General features: G+C 59.5%; 1 protein-coding gene across 2 annotated transcripts in view; it reads right to left on the bottom strand.

Moving 5' to 3' along the window:
- Tafa5 (TAFA chemokine like family member 5) overlaps positions 1–25,997 on the bottom strand; it is a 204,464-nt gene that overhangs the window by 2,727 nt on the left and 175,740 nt on the right. The window lies entirely within an intron of this gene.

Below are 25,997 nucleotides of genomic sequence, written 5' to 3'. Positions count from 1 at the left end.
TGAGTGGCCCTGACTGACACGCCCGTCAGCAGCTCACCCTGGGGCACCGACTCCACTCAGTCCGAGGAGTGCAGGGACTAAGGGTGGTCTCAGCAGTCCCTCCTAACAGTCCAGGTCACTTAGAGGGTGGCTGCCAGGCAGGGCAGGCAGGTCCAGGATGCTCTGCCTCGGCCAGGGCTCGGCCCAGCAAAGGCTGACCATAAATAAAGCTGCTCAGGAGATGGGTGAAATCTGCCCACAGTAGTCAGAACGGGGTGGACCGTTCCAGCGACACCCACGGCTGGGACCCAAAGCCAAGCTGAGCGGCCGTAAGAGGCCCTGAGGGGGCGCTGCGCTGGCTGCGGGTCTGCAGCTGCGTCACAGGTTCACGCATCCAATACACACGAGCAAGCTGTGCGCGGAGCAGGCGGTGAGATGGACTCTGGCTCTCGCCTTTGGGGAGAAAGGCCCTGCCCCGCGGTGCCGGCCCGGACCCTGCAGGAGCGGGCTCCTCTGTGTGCTGGTGGCTCTGGTGGAATCAGGGCTCACCTGCGGGCGACCCTCTACCACGGGCTCCCCCCGACGCAGACTGGGCCAGGTCCTGCGTAGGCCCCTGGAGGGCTGGACTGCCTTCTGCAAGGCGACATTGATGTCCTCGTCTCTGGGCCCCCGAGAGCGCCCGTGTGGACAGAGGCTCTGGCCGCTGTAATCAGGCGGAGGCCGAGGCGAGGTCACGCGGAGTCACACGTCCCCGCTGGCCCCATCCAGACACAGGGCAGGGGGCCTTCCCTTCCTCTGCCCACGTGCGTCTGCTCTCAGGGACGGTGCTGCTGTGGTTCGGCCCTGGGCCCAGCCCGGGGTGCTGCACACTCTGTGGCTGCCGGGGTGCACCAGGAACCCGCGGCAGGTGAGGCGGGGCTGGGAGTGGGACCATGTGGGACCCTGTGGGTCTGAGGCCCGAGCTTGGGAGCAGGATCCTGGTCTGGACTCCTTTCTGGTCGTCAGGATGCCCCTACCTCCCCTGGAGGGTGCTAGGTCCAGGCCCCAGGGCTCCCCAGAGGGGTCACTGCAGACAGGCTACAGAGGGCCCGGTGGGCTTGGTGCTCCTGTCAGAAGCTGTCCTCAGCTTCTCAAACCTCAATTTACTCATCTGTAATGTGAGAGCGAGCAGGAAGTGTCTACGCCCAACACTGCAGGTCCTTTTTAAAGAAAAAACAAACATGGAAAAGCCTGTTTATCTTCAAGAGTTTGGCATAAGAAAGCAGGCAGGCCATTTTATTTTGTCTAAACACGCAATACCTGTGGTATTCAGCGTGGAGATGGAGAAGGAAAGCGGGGGTGGGCTCCTGCCCGCTCCCCACACGGCAGTCCGTCCGGCTGCTGTGACAGGCACCAGAGCCCAGGGCACACGCAGCAGGCCAGCCAGCACTGCTCGGTTCTGAGGTCGGGCCATCCAGCGTCCAGGTGCGACGGGCTGGCTCCTCCTGAGGCCTCTCCTGGGCTGTGGACACTGTCTCCTCCTGTGTCCTCACAGGGCCACCCTCTGCCTGTCCGTGTCCTGGTCTCTACTACAAGGGCCCCAGTCCTGTTGGGTCAAGGCCGCCCTAGGGACCTCACTTAATCTTAACCAACTCCCTCAAGTTAAGTTCCCAACAGGCCCTTGGGAGGTGGGCGCTTCGTACACACAGCTGGGGACGCACTTGTGTTCACGAGAGCCGCTTTCTGGGGAGAGGACCTGCAGGCTAGGTGATCGGGGATTCTCTGTCACTCTCGCTTGCTGCTGGAGCCGTGGAAGCTGGTCATCGGCCAGGCCAGTGTGCCGGGTGTGGGGTGTGGGGACCCCAGCCGTGGGTGCGAAGTGCCCTGGAGGTGGGTCCTGCGGAAGGCTCACCTGAGGTTCCCATGGTGGGAACTGAGAGGGGAGGGCTGGAGGCCAGCAGCTGGGAGGCGTCAGGAGTCCCACCTCCCGGAGCCTCCGTGTCCTCAGCCACGCTGCAGTGATGCAGTCAACAACCAGGGTGGAGGAGAGGCCAGGAGGGTCCGAGAAGACTGAGGCCCCTCACAGACACCGAGTCTCGGGTTCCTTCCCTGGTGTCCTGTGGGTGGGTGACCCTGGACACAGGCTCTGGCTCAGGTGGGGGCTGAGCCTGCACTTCCAGGCCACCAGCATGGAGAAAACGGCCCCTTTCCACAGCTTGGGTGCACATCTCAGCCCTGTGGGGGGCTCCTGAGCAGGCCGCTGGCCCTGGGAGCCCAGGACCAGCTGCTCCCCTATGCCCTGGCCTGCGGGGCCAGCAGCAGCCTCCAGACCTCTGCCCCAGGTGGTCAGAGCAGCAGCTGTGCCCGCTTCTGTGGCTGCTCTGAGAATCTCCAACTCGGGGGCCTTGAGCCACACACGCTGGCCAGCCCGGCTCTGGGAGGGGCTGGAGTGGCCCCCAGAGCTCACGTCAGGGGCAGCCGGGCTGCTGCTTCCGAGGCTGTGCCGTCTGCCCCAGGGTTCTGTCCGTGGCTGGCAGTTGGCCACCTTCCCCGTGTCTTTACATCCCTGCCCTCTCCAGCCATGTCCCCACCTCCCCTTTCACAAGGACAGCAGGCCCATGGGATGCAGGGCCTGCCCTACTCCAGCAGGACCGCATGCTAACTGAGGACATCTTCAAGGACCCCATGTCCACATCAGGCCCACTCTGAGGTCCTGGGGGCTGGTGCCACCTTACGGGAGGGGAGGGGAACATGCTCCCACGGGTGGCCCGATGGAGGCTCCCGAGCGGAGGCTGTGGACGGCCGCTGATCTGCTTCTGGGCAGACAGGCCCCTTGGCCCCTGCAGGGCCCTCACTCTGCCGACCACAGGACTCTGGGGGTCCAGGGAGCTGGCTCCTGCCCAGTCAGGGACACTCCGGGGCTGGAGTGCTGGGCTGTCCTGGGTGTCTGAGCACGTCCTGTGGGGAGCCTGGCTTTCCTACAGAGGCCAGCAGAGGACACACTTTGTGGCCTGGGTCTGGCAGCCCCTCAGTGTGACAGTTTCCCCGTAGACAAGGTCTGCAGACCCTCGGGGGAAAGGCGGGTCCAGACACGTCTCCACTGGAGGCTCGCAGGCGCCCATCTGAGCAAAGCCCCTCGCAGTGCCCGCTGACCACCACTGGCTGCCCACAGGGCTCTCCCTGCTCTGAGGCCCCGAAAGGCCTGCAGTCCCGCCCTGCTCTGTCCTGTCTGCTCTCCAGGGTGGTGCTTGCTGTCCAGCTCAGCCAGACTGGGCTCAGACCAGGTCTGATCCACCGTGGCCCCCGAGTCTCTGACCAAGGCCTCTCCCGCCTTCCGAATCCCACGGGTGGCTCAGGCAACAGCACTGCTGGGATCGGGACTTGTCAGCTGGCAGCCTGGAGGACCCAGACACTGGGCGCGCGTGGAGGCCAGGCACCCAGGGGCTCAACCTCCAGAGACACACGATCCCGTGGGGGCCAAGCGGTGTCCAGGTGGAGGGCAAAGCTGGACACAGAGCCTATGGGGTCCTGTGATGGAGGCCACAGACAGAGCAAGGGCAGGGAGAGTCTGGGACAGCAGTGCTGAGGCCACCGAGAGCCGTGGTCATCACCACTGCAGTGTGGGCAGATGGTGGGCACGGAGCTGTCACGTGCGTCCCCGGCCACCTCTGCCAGGCCATGCTGGGCCACCCTTCTGTGCATCCAGTCTGAGGAGGTCACGCTGAGCCAGCCGGCCTGAGTCTGCCCTGGGCTGAGCTGCTGGCCCTTCACCGAGCCAGGTCTGAAGCCCCGTGGCGCCTCGTCCCGCCACATGAAGGGAGAAGTGGGGAGGCTGCAGGGAGCCAGGAGAGGAGCTGGACCAGACGGAGGACAGCTCTGCCCCACCCGCAGCTCAGAGCACAGTCCCTTCTGCTAGTAAGCAGCAGGAGTGGCCAACACTGCCCACATCTGGGAGGGGCAGACACGGCCTGAGCCCCACTGCAGCGCACACGAGGGACTCGGGTCTGCAGACTCCGTGACCCCTAGGGCCACACGGCCACAGGGTGAGGCCGGCTCAGGAACCGGCTCTGCCCACCCCAGGCTGGGCATGGCCCCCTCTCTGGGGTTCTCCAGCTCACAGGCCCGCCGTTTGGTTCTGGTAAGAAGACCCTGAGCCGTCACCCTTCCAAGCTCGGGGGAGGTGGACCAGCATGGCTGCCTTCGCTATGCTGGTTGAGAACAAGTCACACGGCTGGAAGCTGCTCACCAACACTGACCCAGGACAGAGGACCGGTGCAGAGCAGGCTGCAGTGGCAGGGCTCCAGCTGACCAGTGCTGGCCAAGGACGAGACTGCAGCCACAGACCCCGAGCCAGACGACCAAGGGAAGCTTGTGTGCCACACATCAGGACAGGTGGTGGGAAGAGGGGGGTGGGGACAGGAAGAGGAGGCTGAGTGGAGTGAGAGCCAGTCCACGAGGAGCCCGGAAGATGGGCCGACGGACCCCAAGTGCCCACCCCTGCATCTGCCTGGGGAGCCGGCAAGCGGTAACCCGAGCAGAGGGCCAGGACAGCAGACACCACCTCTGGGCCACCGGGCTGCTACAGACCTCTAACCTGTCCCAGTCAGTATGGTGCCTGCCACACAGCCCCTCCTGGAGGACGGAGCGCCTGGACACCCATTTCCCAGGCAGGGGCAGTACACTGCCCTAGGCTGTCTGGACGCCAATGTGCACAGGCAGCAATTGTGCAGCCCTCCTGTGCCACGAGGTAATGAGTTGAGGAATAAAGTGGGGCCCAGCAGGGTCCTGTGGCAGGAGACATGCACTAGCCCACTTAGCTTTACAGAAAGAACCAGACTAGAGGCTCAGTAGCTTAAGTCAATAGGCTGGAAGAAGACAGATATATATGTATGTGTGTGTGCATGTACATGAATCTGTGTTGGCTAAATAGTCTAGCTTTCATTTCCAAAAACAGCTCAGACTCTTCTTGGACTTGAACGTGGGAAATGACGCTTCTGTCTTCACATGCTTAACTTCCCTGGTTTCCTTTGGCTTACAGTCCTTCTTAGGGTCTGTCTTGTGGGGGACTTCCTGGAACCCCGAGGCAGGGCCCAGCGCTGGGCAGTTCTCAGTGGTGGACACAGGGCTGTGCTTGGCTATTTACCAAGGGCTGATGAGATGGACCAGCTGTGCTTCTTCCTTTTGGGGGAGAGAACAAAACATGGGAGCCCATGGTTTGGGGCCACAGTGCAAGGACCCAGGTCTAACCCTGGTGAGGGTGGCTTGCTTGAAGTGCTGGCAAGGGGGAGAGGTGGCAGAGGAGGTACGCAGTCAAGCAGAACCATGCTGAGCCTTGGCCTCTGAGCAGCGCGAGAGAAGACTCATGGAGGTCACTGGTGCTGACCACAATGGCTTTGGATCATGTGACGGGTACTTCAGCTGCCCCAAGGCCTGACCCCTCAGCCAGCCTTGATAATCACTGCAGGGCAGAAGCTCCTACGGGGCGGGCATCAGTGGGCAGGAGGATGCTGGTACTGCGTGCTCACATACATGTGCATGTGTGTGTTCTGTGATGTGTGGACGCAGGGCTGCAGGTGTCTTGGTGTGAGCACGTGTGCGTTGTGTGACGTGTGTGGACGCAGGGCTGCAGGTGTCTTGGTGTGAGCCTGGGTGTGTTGTGCACACAGGTCTTCTGGTGGCCGCCCTGATGGGCTTAGACAGCTGGGGCCTGGCATGGTCCTTGGCTGCTCACATGTGGCCTTCGGCGTGCTTCCTAGGGCTGGCCCGACGTCCTCTCTCACTGCCCCTCCATGTGACCTTGGGCCTTGCCAGAAGCCACCACCTGTGCCTCCTCTGGGCTCTGGCTCTTGCCCGGGGAACCCCACACGGGGCTCTCTTGGCCCTTCCCTGCCTTAGCCACAGCCCCATCCTTTCCGCCTTCCTGCCTGGACGCAGTGGACCCAAGAGTCCTGCAGGCCTTCAACCAGAAGCTGCCATGTCACTCCTTGGCCTTTGCTGCCACCACCCAGGCTGCCTGCCCTGCAGAGTCCCCTCCCACCCCACACAGCATGGCCTGGCATTGCTGGTAAGCTGTGGGGTCCCCTAAGAGGCATGTGGTACCAGGTCTGGGTTGGCTCCTTCTGGTCACAGGGTCCAGGAAAGAGGCCTCAGCCCCAGCACCTGGGCCTATGAAGCCAGAGGCCTTTGGGAGTTGTCCACCGCAGCTCTCATTAGTCCTGGCTCAGCCCCGCGCAGGACGAGAGGACCCAGCGGACAGTCTGCCTCCCAGCCATGCAGGGTCCTGTGTAGCTGTCTGCAGGGCTGTGGCCTGGGGTCTTCTGAGGACTCCAGGTGTGTCGAGCTCCCGAACAAACACAGGAGTCTGGTCTTGGATCCCACTTCCACAGGGTCACCTGGGTGGGAGGTTGGAAGGAGGCCCTCCCCTCCCGCATCCCCAGGCCCCTGCAGTGACCAGCTCTGGGGAGCACTTGGCAGGCACCCACCGCCCACTCAGGCCCAGTCCCGTCCCAGGCCGGCGCACGGCTCCAGGTGGCTGCAGCAGGGGCCGGCCGCCTGCCCCGTGGGCCCGTGGGGAGAGGAGGCAGACAGGGCGCCCTGAACCTGGAAGGGTCCTGATCCACAAGGACCTTCACCTTCTTACTTCGCCTTTTTTAAAACCGGGAGACAACCCAGAGGCACCTGTTCCGGAAACCTGCTCGGGGGCGCCTGCTGAAGGGGCCACTCCTTGGCCTCCAGCCCAGGGTCAGGCCCCTGACTCTCTGGGGGTCTGGTCACATGGCACCCCACTCAGAGCAGGAGCTTCCTCCCGCAGTGCCGGGTGAGGGTGAGACATGGAGGCTCACTGAGGGCTGGGCCTGGTTTGATGATGGAGGAGCCTCAGGGCCGGGAAGGTGGGCAACATCCAAAAGCCACGAGCAGCTGCCGGCCAGCGCGTTGTGGCCTCAGTCCTTCCGCTGCCGGGCTGGATTCTGGGCCTGGAAAAGGGCTCCTCCCAGCTGAGCCCGGATGAGGCCACGACCTGGATTTCAGCCTGGGAGACGCTGGGCAGAGGAGCCGGCCAGGCGGGGCCACTTCTGACCACAGGACTGTGCCCCCTCTAGGTTTGTGGACTTGTTACACAGCAACAGAATGCGCCTGGCACCCCTCCTGGAAAACGCTGGCTCTGTAGGTCCACATTAAATCGCCTTCTAAATGACGTAAAGGTGGGTACTGCTTCACCGCCAGCCCAGCTGCCACGCGCGGCTCACGACCCACCATGGTGCAGATGGGCTCAGGGAGGCCCACGGCACCACGCACCTCCCCACAGAGCCTTCCAGCCCAGGAAGAGGCCCGAGGATCCATAGTAGAAGGGCCTGGGGCCACGGTGCGCAGGGGTGAGGGCAGCCAGGACAGGGCTGTGGGGCACAGGTGTGGGTGTGGCCATCTCTGTCCTGCGTCCTGCGCTGCATGAGGGGACGGAGAGACGCCACCCTGCGTGCTGCGCTTGGTTGCCAGGGGTCCAGCCTTGACCTTGGGACACCACAGTCTTCGGGACTGTGCACCTGAGGTCCTGCACTCCCTGAGGCCAAACCTCCACTTACAAACTGACGTGGACTTTCAGGACTTATACTCACTTCCCTTCACCAACAGCAAGCCTCCTCCCCAGGCCTCCACCAGTAGCATCGGATCCTCCCGTCCTCCTCAGCTGCTGGAGGGGCCACACAGGCACATCCTGCAGGCAGGGGGGGTGGCCCTGAGCCTGGCTGCCACCCAGACCCCTGTGGCACTCACCCTTCTACTCAGAAGGTGACTCCCCATGTGCCCTCACTGGGTCCTGGCTCAGGGAAGAGGCTGAGCGTGCCCCTTGATCCCAGGAAGGCTGGACCCCTGTAGTTTCCTGCAGGGAAGGCCTGCACCCCAAGAAGGCTGGGGCTAGCTGGCCTGGCCTCTCCACCCTGCACTGTGCTCAGCTCTCCCCACCTCTGACCTTGAGGCTGCAACCCCTGTGCTGGCCACAGAGGTGGGGGTGGAGCTGGCCTCTGGCCTGAGGGGGCGGCAGCAGCTCGGCCCAGCGGTCGGTCTCCAGCGCTCGGAAGCAGCCAACCCACCCTCCCTGCAGCTCCTCAGCTTGGGGAGGGCTGGGTGGTGGGCGGCTGTTCAAAGCCTTGTCAGGGAAGGACAGAGCTCCGTGGCCCTGGGTCGCCTTCCTCTCCGTCCCAGTCCTGACGTGGCTTTGAAGTTCCTGTCACTTTTGCCAGCACTAATCCAGCACAGCATGCGGCCTCCCTGCTGGCCCGACGACCAGACCCAGCGGGCATCACAGAGGACAACCGCAGCGGCTGGGCCAGCAGCAGCCCACAGACGCATGCATGCCAAGTTCAAGGCGGCTGTGATCAGGGGACTTCAAATGACAGAGTGGGCATCAGAGGCACCTCCCGCTGTGGCACCTCGGTGCCTGCTGTGGCCAGGGCTGCCCAATGGCAGAGGGCGTCCTGCTTCTGAAGTTCAACATCGTCCTCCCGGGCCCCTTCTCACAGCCGATGTCCTGCATCCACTCTTGGGACATTCACCCACTGGCAGGTGGTCACCTCTGCAAGGGGCTGAGAGGAGCTGGGCAGCAGAGGGATGTGTTGGTCCCGCCAGGCCAGCCCCGTGCAGCTGCTGTCCATCAGAGGTGGTCCCATGAGTCCAGGCGGAGGTCGGGCCAAGGCTTCGAGAATGTGGGGTGCCTGCACACTGCCCACAGCGACACTGGGCACAGCTCGCCCCTATACCATCTGTCCGCTTGCAGTGTCCACCCGGGGTTCCTAGTGCACAGGGAGTTGGACAACGTCACCCGGGACGGTCAGTGTCAGCAAACCTGCATCTCCCAGGAGTGGACACTCCTCCCTCCCCGCCATCACCCCCCTCTGCCATTGCATCTGCAGGCCACTCATTCCTGGCTTGCCACACAAATGGCCTCACAAGGCTGTGCGCCCAGCTGCTTTCTCTGAGCGCGGCCTCCTGGAAGTTCATCCCTGTGGTGGTGAGGGTCAGTGCCCCCTCTGTTCATAACTGAAAGATGGACTGTGACAAATGGCATTGCAGCTGTTGGTCTGTCCACCTGAGGACCCCTGGGCATGTCCACTCGACAGGGCTGCTGGGGGCCGTGCATGACGGGCGAGTCCAGGTTCTGCGGCCAGCTTCCCTCCTCCCCTAGGTGAAGGAGGCCAGGTGTGGTCCTGCAGGTCCCAGGGGCCACTCCACGCTCACCACCTGGCCAGGGTCACACTGTCCTCCCCAGCAGCTTACCCAAGTGCTTCTGGTTCTCTTTTTGGACACTTCCTGACGACCTCCCAGAAGGATTGCCCGCTGAGGGTCACCAGCATCTTCTAGGAGACTTCAAAGGGAAGTAGGTGGAAAGACAAGGGCCCAAATGACCCTGGTGGACGGCCGGCTCGTCTGCGGCCCTGGCTGCTCCGAGGTGACCCTCCTCTCACTCCCGTGCCCCGTCTGCAGTTTGGGGCCTCTCTGCTCAGCGCTTCCTGCCCACCCAGGAGGTGGAGACATGCTCGCCGACTCGGCTCTGGCGACTCCGATAGCCGCACTTCAACCTCCCGACCATACAATGGCGTGGAAAGCAAGATCTTCCCGGTGAGGGTCGTGCCCGGCGCAGTTCGCCACCACTCTCAGCTGGCTTGCAGCCTCCTCCCTGCAGAGTCCCCATGCCTTCTCCTCACCTCAGTCTCCGCGAGTTAATCCCTAGGGAATTCAACTTGGAAATGGTGCCAGGCAGGAAAGCAAGCGAATCTCCCTGCAGTACACTGCCGCTCTCCCTGCACCTGATGCTGGTCTGGAAGGCACCTTGGAACACCCCCTGCACCCTGGGCCACGTGGTTTGCTCCACGGGTCAGAAAACAGTAATAAGAGCTGACGTGTTCCAGCTTCTAACTGTGTGACCGGGACTCTGTTCACGAGTCACTCATGAGAGGGGCGAGGGCAGAACCAGGGCTCAGGCCCAGCAGGGCCCCAACATGAGCCCAGCAGAAACCAGATGCCTGGCCCCTCCCCAGGTGTCCCGTGCTGTTGACTCAAGTGTCCACAACAATAGGGTGAGGACGTGGGAGAGACCTCTGTTCCAGGGTCCTCTAAGACACCTGACTGAGGTAGGACCTTAGGTAAAATGTGAAATATTGCTGGAAATTTTGGTTAATCTGAAAATTAATTTTTGAAAGAACAGACACAGCAGCACATACCAGTGGCCTCATGAGTGACCCCTGGCATCCTTCATCCACCGTTCCTCAAGGTAAGGGCTTGTGCTCGAGGGAGGTGCCAGTCACTTGTGCCGTTCCAAGCTGCTTTACGTTCTCTGCTGTTGTGAGCAGAGTTCTCCCTGCTCGCTTTTACTCAACCTGTTCATTTGAATGAAACCAGTGTGGTTGCTGGCCCTGTCTGCTTGGCGGTGAGAGCTGTGCGTTCACCAGCCGTGGCTGCTCCGAGGGTCTGCAGGCAGGTCCCCACCTACAGGCCACCATCTCGGAGCACCTGTGCCTGGCTGCTGCTCCAGGTGGGCCCACGGCGCTGAGCTGGTGTGGCAGCTAGGGTGGGCTGCAGAGGGCCTCCAGCCCCAAGTCCTGCTTTTCTGGGCCCGTCACTCCTGCCTTGCCGCTGCTCAGCTGCGCCGCTGCAGGTGTGCGAGATGAGCCCTGAGTCACCCTCCCCGGGCTTTGTTCAGAAGAACGGGGTTCTGGTGTGTCCTACAGGCTGCTGCGGGCCACATCGGGGAGCAGAGGGCGCTTGTATCCACACACACACCTCAGAGCTGAACGCGGGAGACGACCCTCTCCGTGCCCTCTTGGTCCAGCTGAACAAACTCTGAATAAGTGTTCAAGGTGTTCAGCTGATCCGGCAGGCTCTGCAGCGCCTGATCACCTCACCTGTGAGCGAGGCACCTGTTCTCTCAGGCAGGTGATTGCATTTCTGAAACGTCCTGAAATCATTCAGCAGCCGTGGGGCCTGTAGCTCCCTGGAGGGGGCTGGCCAGGCCTGCATTGCAGTGATGGCTCTGGTTTCACTGGACACTGGGCACCAGGTAGGGCCTGCCTCCCCGTCCCCCAGGTTAGGCGGGCTCTGTGGCTGCTGGTGCCATTGCCCCCAATCTTTACCTCCTGCTGGGAGAGCACTGTGCCTGCCTGCTCCCTTCTTCCGCAGCCCTCTCTGACCCCCTGACATGGTTTGCATCCTGTGTTAAGGGCTAGGTAAGAGTTGTCTCCAAAACTCGTGCACAAGACAATGCAGACGTGTAGACATAAAGTGATGGTTATGGGCCTTAACCTCATCAGTGCACTGACCCCTGACAGGGATGAACTGGGTGTGACTGGAGGAGGCGGGTCATCTGGGCTTGCATTTGGGTGTAGATTTTGTCCCTGGAGAGCAGAACTCTCTCTCTGTGCTCCTGGTGGGAGCAGCTTCCCTCCGCCACACTCTTCTGCCATGATGTTCTGCCTCACCTTCAGCCCAGAGCAATGAAGTTGGCTGTCTGTGGACCGAGACCTCTCAAACTCTGAGCTCCCAAATAAACTCCTTAAAATCGTTGTCATCAGGTCTTTTGGTCTCGGCAGCAAAAAAGCTGACTGAAGTAACCCGATTTTGAAATATTAAGATGCATTTTCATTTCTTATCTAAGTTCTCCTGTAGAATTCAGGGTGCTTACTTCATGCAAATGAGGGTGATGTGCACCCCATTCAACACAACCACCAGGAGTCCCCAGGGGTGTCTGCACCTAGCAGTCCCAGCCCACATCAGAGTCCAAAGCCTTGGAGGAGGGCAATGACCTTGCTAGTGACTTTCCATCTGTGGGGATGCCTGACATCAAGGTTTCCCCAGCTGCTGGAGTGAACTGGACCTTCTCCACATTTCTGGGTATTTGGGGAAAGATATCTGCACACTAAATATTTTAAAAGATGTGCCTATCAAACCATCTCACTCTGGAAATCTTACTGGAGAATATTAACATTTTCTATTCCTTCAGTTATTTTTAGCAATTTTCTCTTTAGAAAAATCATGTTATTTAATGGAAATGTCCAGATTTAGTGATGAATACACTAGTAATGCACGCACTTTTGAATGGTTGAAGACCCTGTCTATGCTGTGAATTTCCCTTTGTCCTTTAGGATTTATTTTCTGACCTTAAAAAAATTACATTAAGCAGAGGTTAAAAGAAACACATTTTAAAGGCTTGTCAATGATGCAATGATCAGTTTCCAGAATTTCTTTTTCCAGGTTTATTATGATTTCTTTTATCCTTAGTAGCTATTCTCTCTCCTTTGGGGGGTAGATTTCCCCTAAATTAGGTTCTTTATTTTCATTATCTCCTATCTGAAAAATTAAGGCTGCAAGGACTTGTGAGTCCTTATCCCATCAGCATGTGCACGGACGACACTTTTACCGCACACACAGAAATGCCACGTGGCATCTCTGCCCATGTGGCACAGGGCCCTGCCCACAAAGCAAGTGGTGGAGACGGCCATGCAGGTGCCAGTTCTCCTGAGCATGCCCTCCTGTGGCTCTGTGCATCCCGGCAGCAGCACCTAGAAACAGGCCCAGGGAGCTGAGTTTGCAGAGACAGGGGCTGGACACAGCCACCTGCCCGACCTCGTGGGCTGCGCAGCTGACTGCATGTCCTGCTGCATCCTTCAGTCAACAGACAATGGGGTCACCCCGGCCATCCTTAGGTGTAGGTTTAGACATAGTGAAGTGTGACTGACGAGGGGGTCCTTCCTAGGGAGGCTGAATCCATGACTTGGTATGTGGGTATTTCTGTAGAGATTTCAGAAATGACAGGAAACTAGAAAGAGCCCTGCAAGCCTCGGTTCAATGTGCAACCACAAATTCCACTTAGGAAGCATTTATTCACAAATCTGCACCTGACTGCTTTTTATTGGTGTTATTCATGGTATCACTTGATCGTCCTTCAGATTTGAGAGTTCTTTAACTTTCAAACAAAAAACTCCGTTTCCGATTGCTTCCTTTGTGACTGCATTGGCATAACACATGCTGTGCAGATCAGGGCAGGAGGTGCTGAGTGGGACGTTGCTACTCTCATTTCTGTTTGGACTGCAAGGTATCAAAATGTCAGCAAGGGGCTATCAGTATGTGACATCACTGTGTTCTGTATCAACGTGTCAGTGAGTCACTGTGTCAACATGTGACAGTATCCGTTCTGTATCAATATGTCAGTGATTAACAAAATGTGACATCATCATGTTCCCTATAAATAATTTTGGTAAGCCACTGTATCAATATGACAGTTTCAATTTAATGTATTTTAACTCTTAATTTCTTTCTGATGCATTTTTCTGGTGTGTTTAAGATTTCCTTTAACCTTACTGTTTGTTTGCAGGCACGCCTGTAGAAGGCAGCACATATTTGGCTACTTTTAATCCCTGACTTGATAATCTTTGCCTTTCAATACAGGAGGCTGGCCCATTTACATTTAGTATCCATTTCACGGAGGCTGGAAGTCTGCCCTGAGCACCACATGCCAGGCTGGGCTGGGCTCTCCGGGTCTGGGTCTGCGGCCTTTGCAAAGGCAGATTCCATTCCTCTTCCCTCTGCAGTGCAGCGATCCAGGCTCACTGCCGTCAGCAGGGGCTTTTATCCTGAGGGTACTTCCGTTTCTCTGAGGACACAGTCCATCATGGTCCCTCCTGACCCACGAGGAGACACGAGGGACCTTCTCTCATCCTGCTGCCGTCCACTCTCTGAGGGCTTCATTAATTCAACCAGGGGTCACAAGCCAGGGTGTTGGTGCAGGACAGTGGCTCTTCACGGAGTACCGGCTGTATTCCTTCAGGCGACCGGATTTCATACTCGCCGCTGTGGCCGCAGTCACAGTGATCGTTACGTCCCCCTACTTAATTGGTATCAGTGGTGACCATTAATCTTCTTACGGGTGACCTTTTCAATCTGCAGTGCCTGACTTTGATGTCTTTCTTCATGGACTTGAGCGCATCTTTTATGCACTTTTTCAGGAAAAGTATGCAGATGGTATACTCTCTAAATCCTTGTTAATCCTTCCAATTTATTTCTTTTGTCCAAACAACTAGAAATAGCCCTGGATTCGCAAGTCAAACTGCTTTTCAATCACATCCCTGGAGATGATCCTCGCTCTGTCCTCGTGTTTTAGGTCTCTCTGAGCCCAGGGGACAGCCGCTTGTGCCTTTGCAACCTCTCTGGATTCTTGTTCCTGGGTCTGCATTATTTTTCTCCTGTCTCCCTGGAGAGTTATTACCCAGATTTCCTTCAAATTCAAAGATGTTCAAATTGTGCTATGTCTATGTACAAATATACCACAAGGACTCTTACACACAATTACAACGCACTAGCTAAAATGACAATAATAATAACAACAAAAGAGAGATCAGGAGAGAGAGGGATGAACTGGGAAGGGAGGAGGGAGGACCAGGGAAGAGGCTGAGGAAGGAGACGGATCAAATCATATCACATCGTGTGCGTGTAAGAATGTGTCCTAATGAATCCCACTGTTAGGCACAATTATGATACACCAAGAAAAATAAATGAAGACATTTTTAAAACCTGAAACAAAAGAACTTAATAAAATCCACAGACACGGAGTGGACGCGAGGGGCAGGGCGGTCTGCTCTGCTTCTGCCGGGAGCTCTTCCTCCGCCGGGGACTCGGGATCGCCGCTCTGGCCACGCGGCTTCCCCTCGGCACACACGATCCTCGGGGTGGGCGCCTGCCCCGCTCCCGAGCCTATGGCCGTCTCCCATTCCTTCGCTATCTCCTGGGAATGAGCTCTTCCAGACTTGGTCTCACACCACTCACTCCTGTCACCTGTAGCTCCAGGTCCCATCCAGCTCCCTGTTTCCTGTGCGCTCTCGGGGCGGCTCCAGATCAGCCTCTCCGGGCTTCGGCTCCTGGCTCCTGCCTCGTCTCGCCGGCTCAGCCTCGTGGCTCCGCAGCAGTGCCTCTGAAGGCCGGCCTCCCGCTGCCAGGCTGCTTCCAGGGCCGCCTCTGCCCTCCGTCCTCAGCACAGCACCCCTTCCCTAGCCGCACGTTTCCTCAGGCTCCTGAGCTTCAGCTGTGATGCCTTCTATGCAGATGGAGGTCAAAGTCAGCCAGCCGGGGTGGGAGGCCTTCGGCGGGTGCCCGCTGGCCGGGGCTGTGGCCAGGCAGAGGCCCTGGCTTCCCATGATGCCCAACAGCTTCCACCGGCAGGAGGCAGCCCCAGTGACAGGCTCCTCCAGGTTGCAGGGCCGTGTTTCTGCCTCAGCTGGGGAGTTTGTGCTCTTCGGGGATCAGAGAACCCAGTGGAAGAGCACAGGTCCCGGTGCCTGCCTGCGTCCAGTCCGTCTCCTGGTCCTCAGGCGCATCCTCACGGCAGGGTTTCCGAGGGCCGCGCCTGGTGTCGCTCCCGAGTTGCCAGGCACGGTACTGAGACTCCAGGACACGTGGCACTTCCCCCATGCAGGTCTGGTGCTGTTGGCGGTTTTCACAGTTTTCACGTCCAGGACGTGTTTGGAGCAGGAAGCTGGGCAGAGGCTAAGGCGAGCATACCGGGCCTGCTGCTGCCTAACTCAGAAGGCTGCAGCGGCCACTCTCCACACTCAGCCCGAGAGCTGCCTCCTCCCTCCAGACCCGGAGAAGCCTGACCCCACTCCTGAGGGGCTGGCCATGGGAGAGGTTGCCACGATGCCCTCATCTGGCCCTCAACTCTGAAACCTCACCCGTCAGGTGCCTCTGTGTCCTGTGAGAACCCAAGGCCACCGGGGCCAGGCAAACCCAACCAGAACCAAGCACGTCTGAGACGCAGCAACATAAACAGCACCTTCCCCACTGACGGGCAGACATGGCAGGAAGGGCAGGGCTGCCCAGGAGAGCAGGTGGCCATGCTCCATGCTGATGTGCCCTCGGGATGCCAGCATTCCAGAATATTCTGGGAGGCATGCAGAAGGAAGACGAGGACCCTCCCCACAGAGACCTCCTGGAATCTCGGGCCTCCCTTCTCTATCACTTTCCCTTCCCCCGCCCCGAGAGCTGGCAAGGCCAGCCTGGGGCAGGCTCCCACCTCTCTAGGTAAGGACGCAGGCTCAGGAGGTAAGCTGACTTCCACAAGGTCACCCGCCCAGGAATGCAGAGGATGGCCCCTCCTCCAGCTGGGGCACAATCAGATCTGACCGGAAAGCGCGATTTGGACCATGGCATGGACCTCAGACGTGTCCTCACCCAGGAGGCCCAGCAGGTGCCGCCCCAGAGGACACACTGTGCTGGGATCCTGGCTCCACGCAGGGGGCAGGTCCCAGAGCCAGGAGGACACCAGGTGAAGGAGAGAGGGGGCAGGACATCCTCCGGGGCCTGCATCACCTGCCTCTGTGGTTTAATGGGGAGCTGACATTTAAGGTAACTTGGATGGAGACAGAAATTCTTCTATTTCATTTTTAAAGACTGATCTTTAACAAATGTCTCTGCCAAATGCTGTATTTCATTCCGCTGCAGCACACAGGAGCTGTTGGGAAGAGGTGGCTGGGGCGGTCCTGCGGGCTGCTGTCTTGACCCTCAGAGCCCGCTGGGGCACATCTGGACACACCAGTCACAGACACCATGACAGAGGGGACTGGCTCAGCCAAACGGGAACCCGGGCATTAGGGACGGGCTGGGTGGGCAGAGGTCACCTTGACCCTGAGCAAGCACTGGGAAGACAGGAAGGGAGACAGGGATCCACATGGCTGCAGCTGCATACGGGATCTTCCTCTTCCCAGCATGGCCAAAAAGATTTAGTTTATTTTTGTCTTTATGAAAAAATAAATCACTAAGCAATTTCATTTGTGAGATTATGAAGATATATTAAACCATGGAGAAAAACCAAGCACTCTGCCAGCATCACTACCAGGGGCTTGCCCACCTTCCTGCATAAAGGCAGCCCTGCAGGTGGACTGGCCCCTGGTCCTGGGCCTGCCTTCCAGGTGGCAGTGGCCCAGGGACCTCTTGCTGGAGGGTCTCCGCCTGGGTGTCTGAGTTCCCTGTGTGCTGGGAGGTGTGTGCCAGAGGGGTTCATTCCCGGCTCCACCCCAAGAGCAACTCCAGGGGCAGGGGTGGGGGGACTCAGAAACAGATTTCTGGAACATGCTGGGACTGCCTTCCACAATCAGCCTTCCTCGAGAGGAAGCCCACACCAAGGAAGAGGTTTCTCAGACACGTGCCCAGAGCACAGGAAACCTGTGGTGACTTCCCGTCGTGCCCTGGGGTGGCGGCGAGGCCTGTGCTCCCGTGTCACTGTGAGCATGGGTGCTCCCAGAGGACCCAGGGGAGGAGGGAGACCAGGGAGCTGCCCTGCCGCTCTGGCGGCTCCTTCCGGGCTCCCGCTAGCAGGCCCTCTGTCTGTGGCTGTGCCCCGTGGAACGCCAGCACGGGTAGTGTCTCCACCTGGGACACAGAGTACCTCCACCTGCCCAGCTCGCTGCGCACTGTTCTGGGCAAGGTGCTAGACTCTGGGGCACCTGAACAGGCCCAGGAGGCACCCAAAAGTGACCCCTCCAGAGATTCCGAGGGTTCCACTGACTCCCTGAGGTCGGGGGTCACGTGCCTCTGCCCTGCACCCTTAGCCTCTAAATATAGCAGAGGGATGGGGAGGGGATGGGCGGAGGCAGAGGTGGGGATGGTGTGGACAGACTGACATTCCACCCAGCTGCCCCTGGTGCAGGGGCCAGATCTCAACATCCCGGGCCCCCTTCTGACAGCGAGCCTGCTCCCCAACCTCATTCAACCATTCTCAATGCAGCCTCAGGTGGGCGTCCAGTTGTGGGGCAGGCTGCTGGTCACCTGTGTTGGCCCCATGGAGGTGAGCTCGCCCCAAGCCGTGGCTGACGGCAGCCTCTGTTCCCCACCCCGCTGGGCCAGCTTCCTTGAATTTCAACCACCGGTCACTTACGCATTTAAGACGATTCTAAGAACAACTGCTTTAAGGAAAATTGAGACTAATGCGGCACAATTACTGTAAATAGTAACCAGCATATAATGTCTCCTATTACGAAAAGTGTCCACAGAAATGATGTGAGCTTGGTCAAACCAATCTTTTGCTTCTGGGCTCATTTCTGCTGAGAAAATGAAGAATGTCACTGCTTACAATACCAGATGACGGGCGCCAGCCATATACGTTTTTGTTTACACACGAAATCTATTAAAATGTCCGGCTATTATTGTGATGATGAATAGCGGTGATTTAAAAGCACACAGAATGGATTGCAGACAGGGATCAGAGTAATGGCTTGCTGTTTTCATTGTTTGCGCTGAGCAAAGATTAGTTAGGGTGCAGGTGCTGGGCTCTTGGGGCTGAGCGCCCACCGCCCGGCTTGCCGCTCAGGCCACTTCTTAATCCCCAGTCTGCTTTGTCCTCCCAAGGACGTCACATTCGGAGAGAGTCCAGATCGATGGCGGTGCTGGGCTATCCGGGCGCGCTGCCACCCCGGCTCCCGGCGAGCGGTGAGCAGGGGCGTGTTCCTGGCCTCCTGCTCTCCTCCCCCTTCTCCCGTCACCTGCTCCTCCCGCTGTCTGCAGCCTGAGCTCTGCCAGGACCCCTGCAAGCACCATCTGATCCAGCGAGAGACTGGACAGCAGCCGCTACGCTGTGGTCCAGGTGGCCAGAGGCAAAGCTGCCCGCTGCTCCCCGTGGGAGAGCTCCGAGGTGACAGGAGGCATCCGTCTCGTCCCGAGCAGCAGCTTCCGCAGCCCCCACAGGTCTGGCGTCAGGTCCAGGAGGACAGGGGAGCTGAACCAGCCCAGGAACCGTGGTCCCAGGGAGCTGGTGGCCGAGGAAGAGGCTCACCTGCTGCCACCCACCTGGAGTGGCGAAATCTGCAGCTGGAAATCCCTCTAGTCCACTGAGGCAAGCTCCTCACCCCCTCATGCAGAGACAGAACTAGGTCACTCGGCGCCCCTCTGGCCACTGCCTGCAGCAGCGTTTGTCCCGCGGCACACACTGCCCTGGAGCTGAGGCCCGTGCTGCCTCGTTCCCAGCCCGTTCCTTCGTGGGTGCTGAGGGAGGCTTCCTAGAGGCCCAGCCTCAGCATCTGCAAATCCCCACCTTTCTGTGGACCTGCCCACGTGGCCAGAGAAGGCCTTGTGTTGCCGGGAGCACAGATGCCTGAGGGCCCTGTTCCAAGGCAGCTGCTGGCTTCCCTGGCCTGCTTTGTGGTCTCAAGGCAGAGGTCAGGGTGAGGCAACTGGTTCTGCCCCCTGGATAGCTGACCAGCATGGGGCCCGTGTGTCCTCTGTCACTGTCTCTCTCTGTTGCAACTGCTCTGCCCTGAGACTGCATGCTGTTGGGACCCAGAGGTCAGCTCAGAGGACCTTGGGTCCTGAGCCCAGGCCAGCCCTGCAGCTGGGCCAGGTGCTCCACGGTCCTCTCCATGGTCCCCTGTGCAGGTAGCAAACCTGCATGCTGCTTGCAGCATTTGGGCTCATGGCAAACGAGCAGCCCGGAGTGGAGGGGGCTCTGCCCGCATCAGGAAACCTCAAAGAGCCAATGAGAGAGAAGGACCCACAGGGAGCTGCCAGTTCTGGTCAGTGAACCCCACTCTGCCTCATCCAAGCCAGAACCACTTTTCTCTTAGTGGTTTTCAGAACAAGAAGCCCAACTGCAGCGGAGAGTTAGGGTCTGCAGTGAAGGTTCCTAAGGTCTGGACAGCAGAGGCGTATGCACACCACACCTGCAGAGCAGCCCCGGCCTGTCTGCAGGAGCCCCATCCGGCTCTGGGCTCCTCAAATGGACGGAAGTCACATTTCCTCCACACCAGGAGTTGAGCCGCTGTTCCCCGTCCTCAGGGGTGGGAAGGCCCAGGCCAGGCCAAGAGGGTGCCCATGACACACCTGCAGGAGGGCAGACGGCGGGGGGTGGGTACGAGCGGGTGGGGAACGCCACCTCAGGGCCGGGAGGAAGTGGACCCGGCACCACGTCCCGGACGCCAGGGCAAGGGAGTCCACGCCTCCAGAGCAGGAGACGGGCTGCAGAGTCCCCAGTACAGTGGGGAGGGCTGCGTGGGGGCGAGCGTGGGGAGCAGAGGAGTCCCGGTCAGCTAGGAAGCCAGCAGCAACCGAAAAGGCCTGGGGCTTCCTGGGGACCCTGTAGGGCAGGGGAATACCAGGCGATGGGGAGAGGAGAGGAGGCAGAGCCCGGCTGTGCCCGGGAAGCAGATGAACCCCAGGCTCCTGGAGAGGGTTGGACGGGACAGGCAGACGCAGGCCGGCCGTGCCATGACCACCTGCCCGTGTGCTCACAGCTACCAGGTGGCCGTGGATTTCCCCACCAAGGCGCCTCTCCTCTCCCCTCCCCGCTCAGGGTCACCAAATGGCCCCCCACAGGTGCTGGGTGCTCAGCCACCAGGGCCCCAGGGCATCCTCTCTGAGCTCTGCCCCCTCTGGTGCATGGCTCCTGGCCTGCTGCATGGGGACCACGAAGTGACCATGGACATGCCAGGGGCAGTCAGGCTAGGATCCCACAGTTCCACCCTGACAGCCACCTCTCCTCACACCCGTCTGTGCCATGCCGTCACCAAGTGCCCCCTAGCATCCTGCAGACCCTCCCGGGCCTCCCCACGCCCTCCTGACCAAGACCCGCGTGCACAGCTGCAGACACTGCACAGCTGGAGCTGGACTCCTGGGGATGGCTCCCGGTGCCACCCTGGGTGAAGCCATTCGCAGCCTGCTGTGCTCAGGGCCAGCACCCTCACATGCCTCTGAGGCCCGGCCGCCTGGCCCTGCCTGGCTGGACCCCACTCAGTCTAGGTGACAGCCTGGCCCCTGAACTCCTGGAGCCAGCTGTCAGGGCCCCGGGTCAGAAGACGTGATTTCCTGCCCGCCCCTTGTGGGATCCAGGGCAGCTCTCACCCCCCAACCCCCGGAGATGTGTTGGTGACCCACGGAGGCTCCCCAAGGGCAGGGGCTGTGTCCACCCCATGAGGTACTGGACTTCTCCACACGCAACCATAGTGCTGAGCAGGTCTTGGGCTCCGAGCACAGCAGGGGAAGTCCAGGCTGAAGCGAGGCTGGGCTGCTGGCCCTTCCACACAGTCCCCACGGACGGCTTTTCTGTTTGCTTTTCCTGGAAAGCCATGTGGTCAGCCACTCCTTTATTTCCGCTGCATCTGGAACTCATCCACAAACCCCTCTCCATGGCACCGCCCCTTGGGGACACTGTCCAGTCCCCAGGCCCCTCTGTCCTCATCCCTGCCCTCATCTTGCTGAGCACTTTATCTCTAGCTTCCCGAGGGCACGTGGAGCCTCTCGTAGGGCTTCCCAGAGTAAAGCACATTCTCCCCGCTCCCTGATGGACTCTTGTGGCAGCTGTGGAACTCCAAGTCAGGAGTCACACCTGGGCCCCGGAACACCTGAGCATCAAGACCTGGGCCTGGGACCCCTGGGCCTGGAGCACCTGGGATCTGAAACACCTGGGCACTAAAACATCTGGGCCTGGAGCACCCGGCTGCTGATTCCTGGCTGCAGAGACCCTGCTGAGTAGCAGTGATGGTCTGAGGCCTCAATTCTTGTGCATGACCTAGTTTTTCCCTCTGAGATTTTAGGGTTATTATTATTATTTTTTAATCCCCATTGGCCTGAAATTTCCTGCTGAAAGCTTCAGGATGGGACTTCCTTCATTCATGGGGGCCCTTGTGAGTACTCTCACACAGGAAGTTCACGTCCTTCAGTTCTGGAAATGTTTTTAGAAAATAGTTCTTTGATAATTTCTTCTTCATTTTTCTCTATTTTTGGAGCTTCTATTCTTCACACATCCTGAATCGATCTTGTAATTATCTATTTTTCCCCTTTCTTATTTCCCATTTCTTTAAAAAAAAGTTCTCCCTGGCTTTCTGACAGACCTCTCCAACTTGACCTTCCTGATGCCCTGCTGGGTTCTTAACAAACCCTGCGTCTCTCCACCGCATCCACAGGTGTGGCAGACACGCACGCACACCCATCGGTGTGTGCGTGTGTCCAAGGTGCATGTCACTCAGTGCTCCTCCACCGGCTGCCTGTGGGAGTCCACCACCCGCAGCAGAGGGTGTCCAGAAGCAGTGACCTCATGCAGGGCCATTTCTTCTGTTCATTTGTCCAGGACTTGGGCGTCGTGTGGGGACGGCCGCCTGTTTCCTGGGTGCCTGGGCTGGGCTGGGCTGAGCAGGTCCTCCAGGGCAGGACTGTGGGGCAGGCCAGCCCCTCGCCCTCCTCCCCAGTCTCTCTGAGCCCACCAGCATGGTGCCTCGGGGCAGCCAGACCTTCTAAGTGGGGCTCAGGAAGCCTGGCCAGCAGAGGCCTGAAGTGACAAACACACCCATCGGTTGATCCAGCAAGTCACGAGGGTGGCGGGGAGTGCAGGGGAAGGGAGGCAGGCGCCACCTCCACTGCAGCCACTCTGGCCCCTTGGCCTCTTGCGTCCTAGACTCGCTTCTCTCATCTGGAGGATGGTGGTGCTGGTTTTATTCTTCACGTCTTTCCTTCCGTCCCTCATGCTTTCTGTTTCCTCTAAGTTCCTGTTCCCCACTTCTTTTTGTCTCTCTGCCCCTGGGGGGTACACTTTGCTATCCGCTTGTGTGTTTTGGGACGGTGGCACCAGGGAGCTGAGACAGTGGGCGGGCTGTACCGGGGGCTCTGGCCCCAGCCCAGCACCTGCAGGTTCCGTTTAGGCTGGTAGGCTCCTTGGCCAGCATGGTGTCTCCCAGGACCCACATGCATGCAGAACCTCAGAATCTGGCCCCGCCTGGAAACAGGTCTTTCCAGAGGTCAGGCTTCTGCAGATAGAATCATCCCAGACTGACCGGGCCCTAAATCCAGTGGCCGCTGTCTTCACAAGAGAAAGGAGATGGAGGAGGCCACATGAAGGCAGAGATTGGAGTTCTGTGGACATGTGTCCAAGATCCTGGGGCCACCAGGGCAGACAGAGGCTGAGAAGCCTCCCCCTCAGCCTCCAGAGGGGCCTCGGCAACCTGATATCAGGCTTTCGACCTTTAGGACCCTGGGAGAATACACTTTGCTCTCTCTCCAGCCACCCCTGGTGCCTCACTGAGGATGGCACCACAGGACTCCCGTAGGGGTGTTTATGTAGCTGGTCCCCCGCTCCTGGCTCAGCACTCGGTTGCCGAGCGGGTCTCCCCTCCAGGCTGCCTATTGTGGCCCCGTCTCCTGCTTTCCACAAGCTCCCGGTGTGCGGCTGTGTTAGTGCCGCGGGGTCCGGGGTCCTGGGTGCAATCCCTGGGACCCTGGGGAGTCTCCCACGTGTCTGGGTGCGCAGGGCGCTGCGGCCAGGCCAGTGGCACAGAAGCACTGGGATTTCTCATGCAGCCTTTCAACTGGCCCACTCGGAGCCTGCCGCCCGGTTGCGCGGGTCTGGGACAGGGCCAGTGTGGTCCTCTCCTGTGGTCAGCTCTCCTCCACACAGCCAGCGAGCAGCCCCTTCCAGAACACCTGCTTCTCTCTTCTCTGCCAACTTCCTGCTGGCAGGAAAGACCATGTCCCCACAGCACATCCTGTGCCTCGCAGGACTGTCCCCAGGGCAGGCAAGGGTGGTGTGGTGTCTCGCCCTTTGGGGCTAGGGCCTGGTGCAAGCATTCCCACGATGGCCTCTCTGGGAATTGACGTACCAGCATGAGGGCTGGATTGTTCCACCCTTCTGCACATGCAACCCTGGGAGGGTGCTGGGCATGGGGACGCGGACAGCCAGAGGATCTTGTGTTGACCCCTAGCTCCTGCTGGGGTGCCCCGGGGAGGGACCCCTGCCCATTCCTGTGGCTCTGTTAGTGGTCCCTGATAACACACTGCTCTCAGGATCCTAGAAGGAGACCTGCTCACTTTCTGAAAAGGTGCCTTTCCTAGGATGGACTCCTTGCCCTAAGCTCAAGGGGCACCATTTCTGGGTGGGGTGGGTGTTGGCCCACACAGTGAGCTGGATGTGGCAAGTGTCCACTGGAATGGTCAGCCATGTGACCAGAAGGAACAGGGGTCCTCACTACTGCAGGCTGGCTTAATTTCCCAAGCAGGGTGATGTGGTGGACACTGGGTGCTGCAGGAGACACTGTCCCCAAGAGCTTGACGACGGAGAACTGATAAGCAAGCCCTGTCTGAGACACGTGGTTAAGTCACATGATGTGTCTGACCTCCAGGGCACCCCAGGGGCTGGAGCACAGGCCGCCTGCCCGGCCAGCAGCCCGTTCAAGGCAGGATGAGCAGAGACAGAGTGAGTCAGAGGCACTACTGGACACAGCTGGCTGGCCATGGGACATCCAGCAGCCCTAAGCTCCCACATCCAGAGTCTAACAAAGGCCCTGGGACAGCCAGTCACACTGGGCCTCAGTGCCCTCCTGGGATGTCCCAGCCCACATGTGCTGAGAGGCAGCTGGTGTCTGCCTGTCCTTGGAGACTCTGCCCCAGGGCAGGGTTCTTGGTGCTGGACAGCTGATTTGAAGAGTGGATTCCGACCTAGCTGGTTTATTCTGACGTGTTGTTGTATGGCTCACCGTCCAGAGTCTTGCCATCCACGAACCTCACAGACATGTGCAGAGTCAGCGCTGGTTGGAACATTTCCGACAGCCACTAACAAGGGCAGCCTGCAGCCTGGCCAGGGAGCCTCTGCACCTTGGCCCTCCTCCCCTCTAGTCCCCACTGTAAACCGCTAGAGTGGGTCTGCAGAAGCCAGAGCAGAGCTGGGGAAGGGAGCGACCTGGGCCGTACCCGGTGCAGGCACCGCAGTCGCCTGCAAGCGGAGGAAGCTGCCCCCACCTCTGGGGAGAACCTGCAGTGGACACCAGTCACCCTGCCCGACGTGGACAGGTGTCCACAGGGCTATGCCAGGCCAAGAGGCAGGGGCTGCAGAACCACCCAGAGCCCAGTGTGTCTCCTGAGTCCACAAAGGACAGTGGATTTCCCACTTCCAGAACCTAAAAGGATACACACACCTGGGGATGTGCGTGTTTCATTCAATGGCATTTGACCCCGTGACCTGGGAGCACTCTGATATTTTTATTCCATTTCTTCCTCCTTTTAAATGCTGATCATGAGCCACTAAATTATGTCCATGACCCACTAATGGGGTGACGGCCTGCACTTTAAGAGACAGTGATCTCGGAAGTGCAAACTTCAGCATGTGAGGTGGGTGTGCCCATCCGTTAATCCACCGGGTCACACCTACTTATGTGGCCCTGGGAGCGGCTGCGGGGCCCCAAGGCCCAGGACCTGCCTTTGAGTAGTCTACTCTGGGGACAGAGGTGTGAAGGCAGCAGGGACACCCTGTGGGCTGGGGACATCACGGTGGGGTACAGGGAGGTGCAGCCAGGTGGGGAGGGCCTTGCCTGGGGGAGGGGTCTGCCCAGGAATAGCCATCAGCATGGAGTTAGCGGCCACCTCCATGTAATTGCTGGGCCTCTTGAAGCCAATCTGTGGGAAAGCCCTCATATCAGAAAGCCAATTTCCGATGACACGTGAAACCCCATGGTGCTAATTTACCCTCGTGAGGGGTCAGGAAGCCACCGCGGAGCTGGGATCATAAGCTCCAGCTCTGCCGAGTCTGGCTCCAGAGCTCGACCCTGTTAAGAGGTTAAAAACAGATCGCCATAGGCCAGGGATCCCAGGAGGAGCTGGGCTTCCCCACTCCTGGGGACACAAGAGACGCCCGGCAGTTTGCCAGGCCCCCGAACCCTGGGCACAGCACACAGCTGCTCGACGAGATCCCCACCCACGGTTCTGCCAACGAGGTGCCTGGCAGAGGAAGGAGGCCCTGGGCTCCACGGCACGTGCTCCCCACTCGAAGGGCTGCGGTCGCCCCGAGTGAGCCCAGCCACCCTCAGGGAGCCTCGGCCTCCAGGAGGGAACAGCCCCTCGCCCGGTGTGTCCCTGCTGACATCCAGAGGCCCTCTGGAGTGGGCTGAGGCCCCCAGACTCATCTGAAAGGGGGAGAATCTCAGGCTTGTGGGCTGAAAGGCACCCAGTCTCAAGCCAGGCCAGGGTGGCTTTGGCACTGGGCAGGCAGGCAGGTGTAAACCCCACCTCCCTGGCCTCCTGGCCATGCACAGTGA

Source organism: Sciurus carolinensis, chromosome 4, assembly GCF_902686445.1.
Source record: "Sciurus carolinensis chromosome 4, mSciCar1.2, whole genome shotgun sequence".
Taxonomy (NCBI): Eukaryota; Metazoa; Chordata; class Mammalia; order Rodentia; family Sciuridae; genus Sciurus; species Sciurus carolinensis.
The sequence above is the reverse complement of the archived record's forward strand: the minus strand, read 5'-3'. Positions and strand labels throughout refer to the sequence as shown.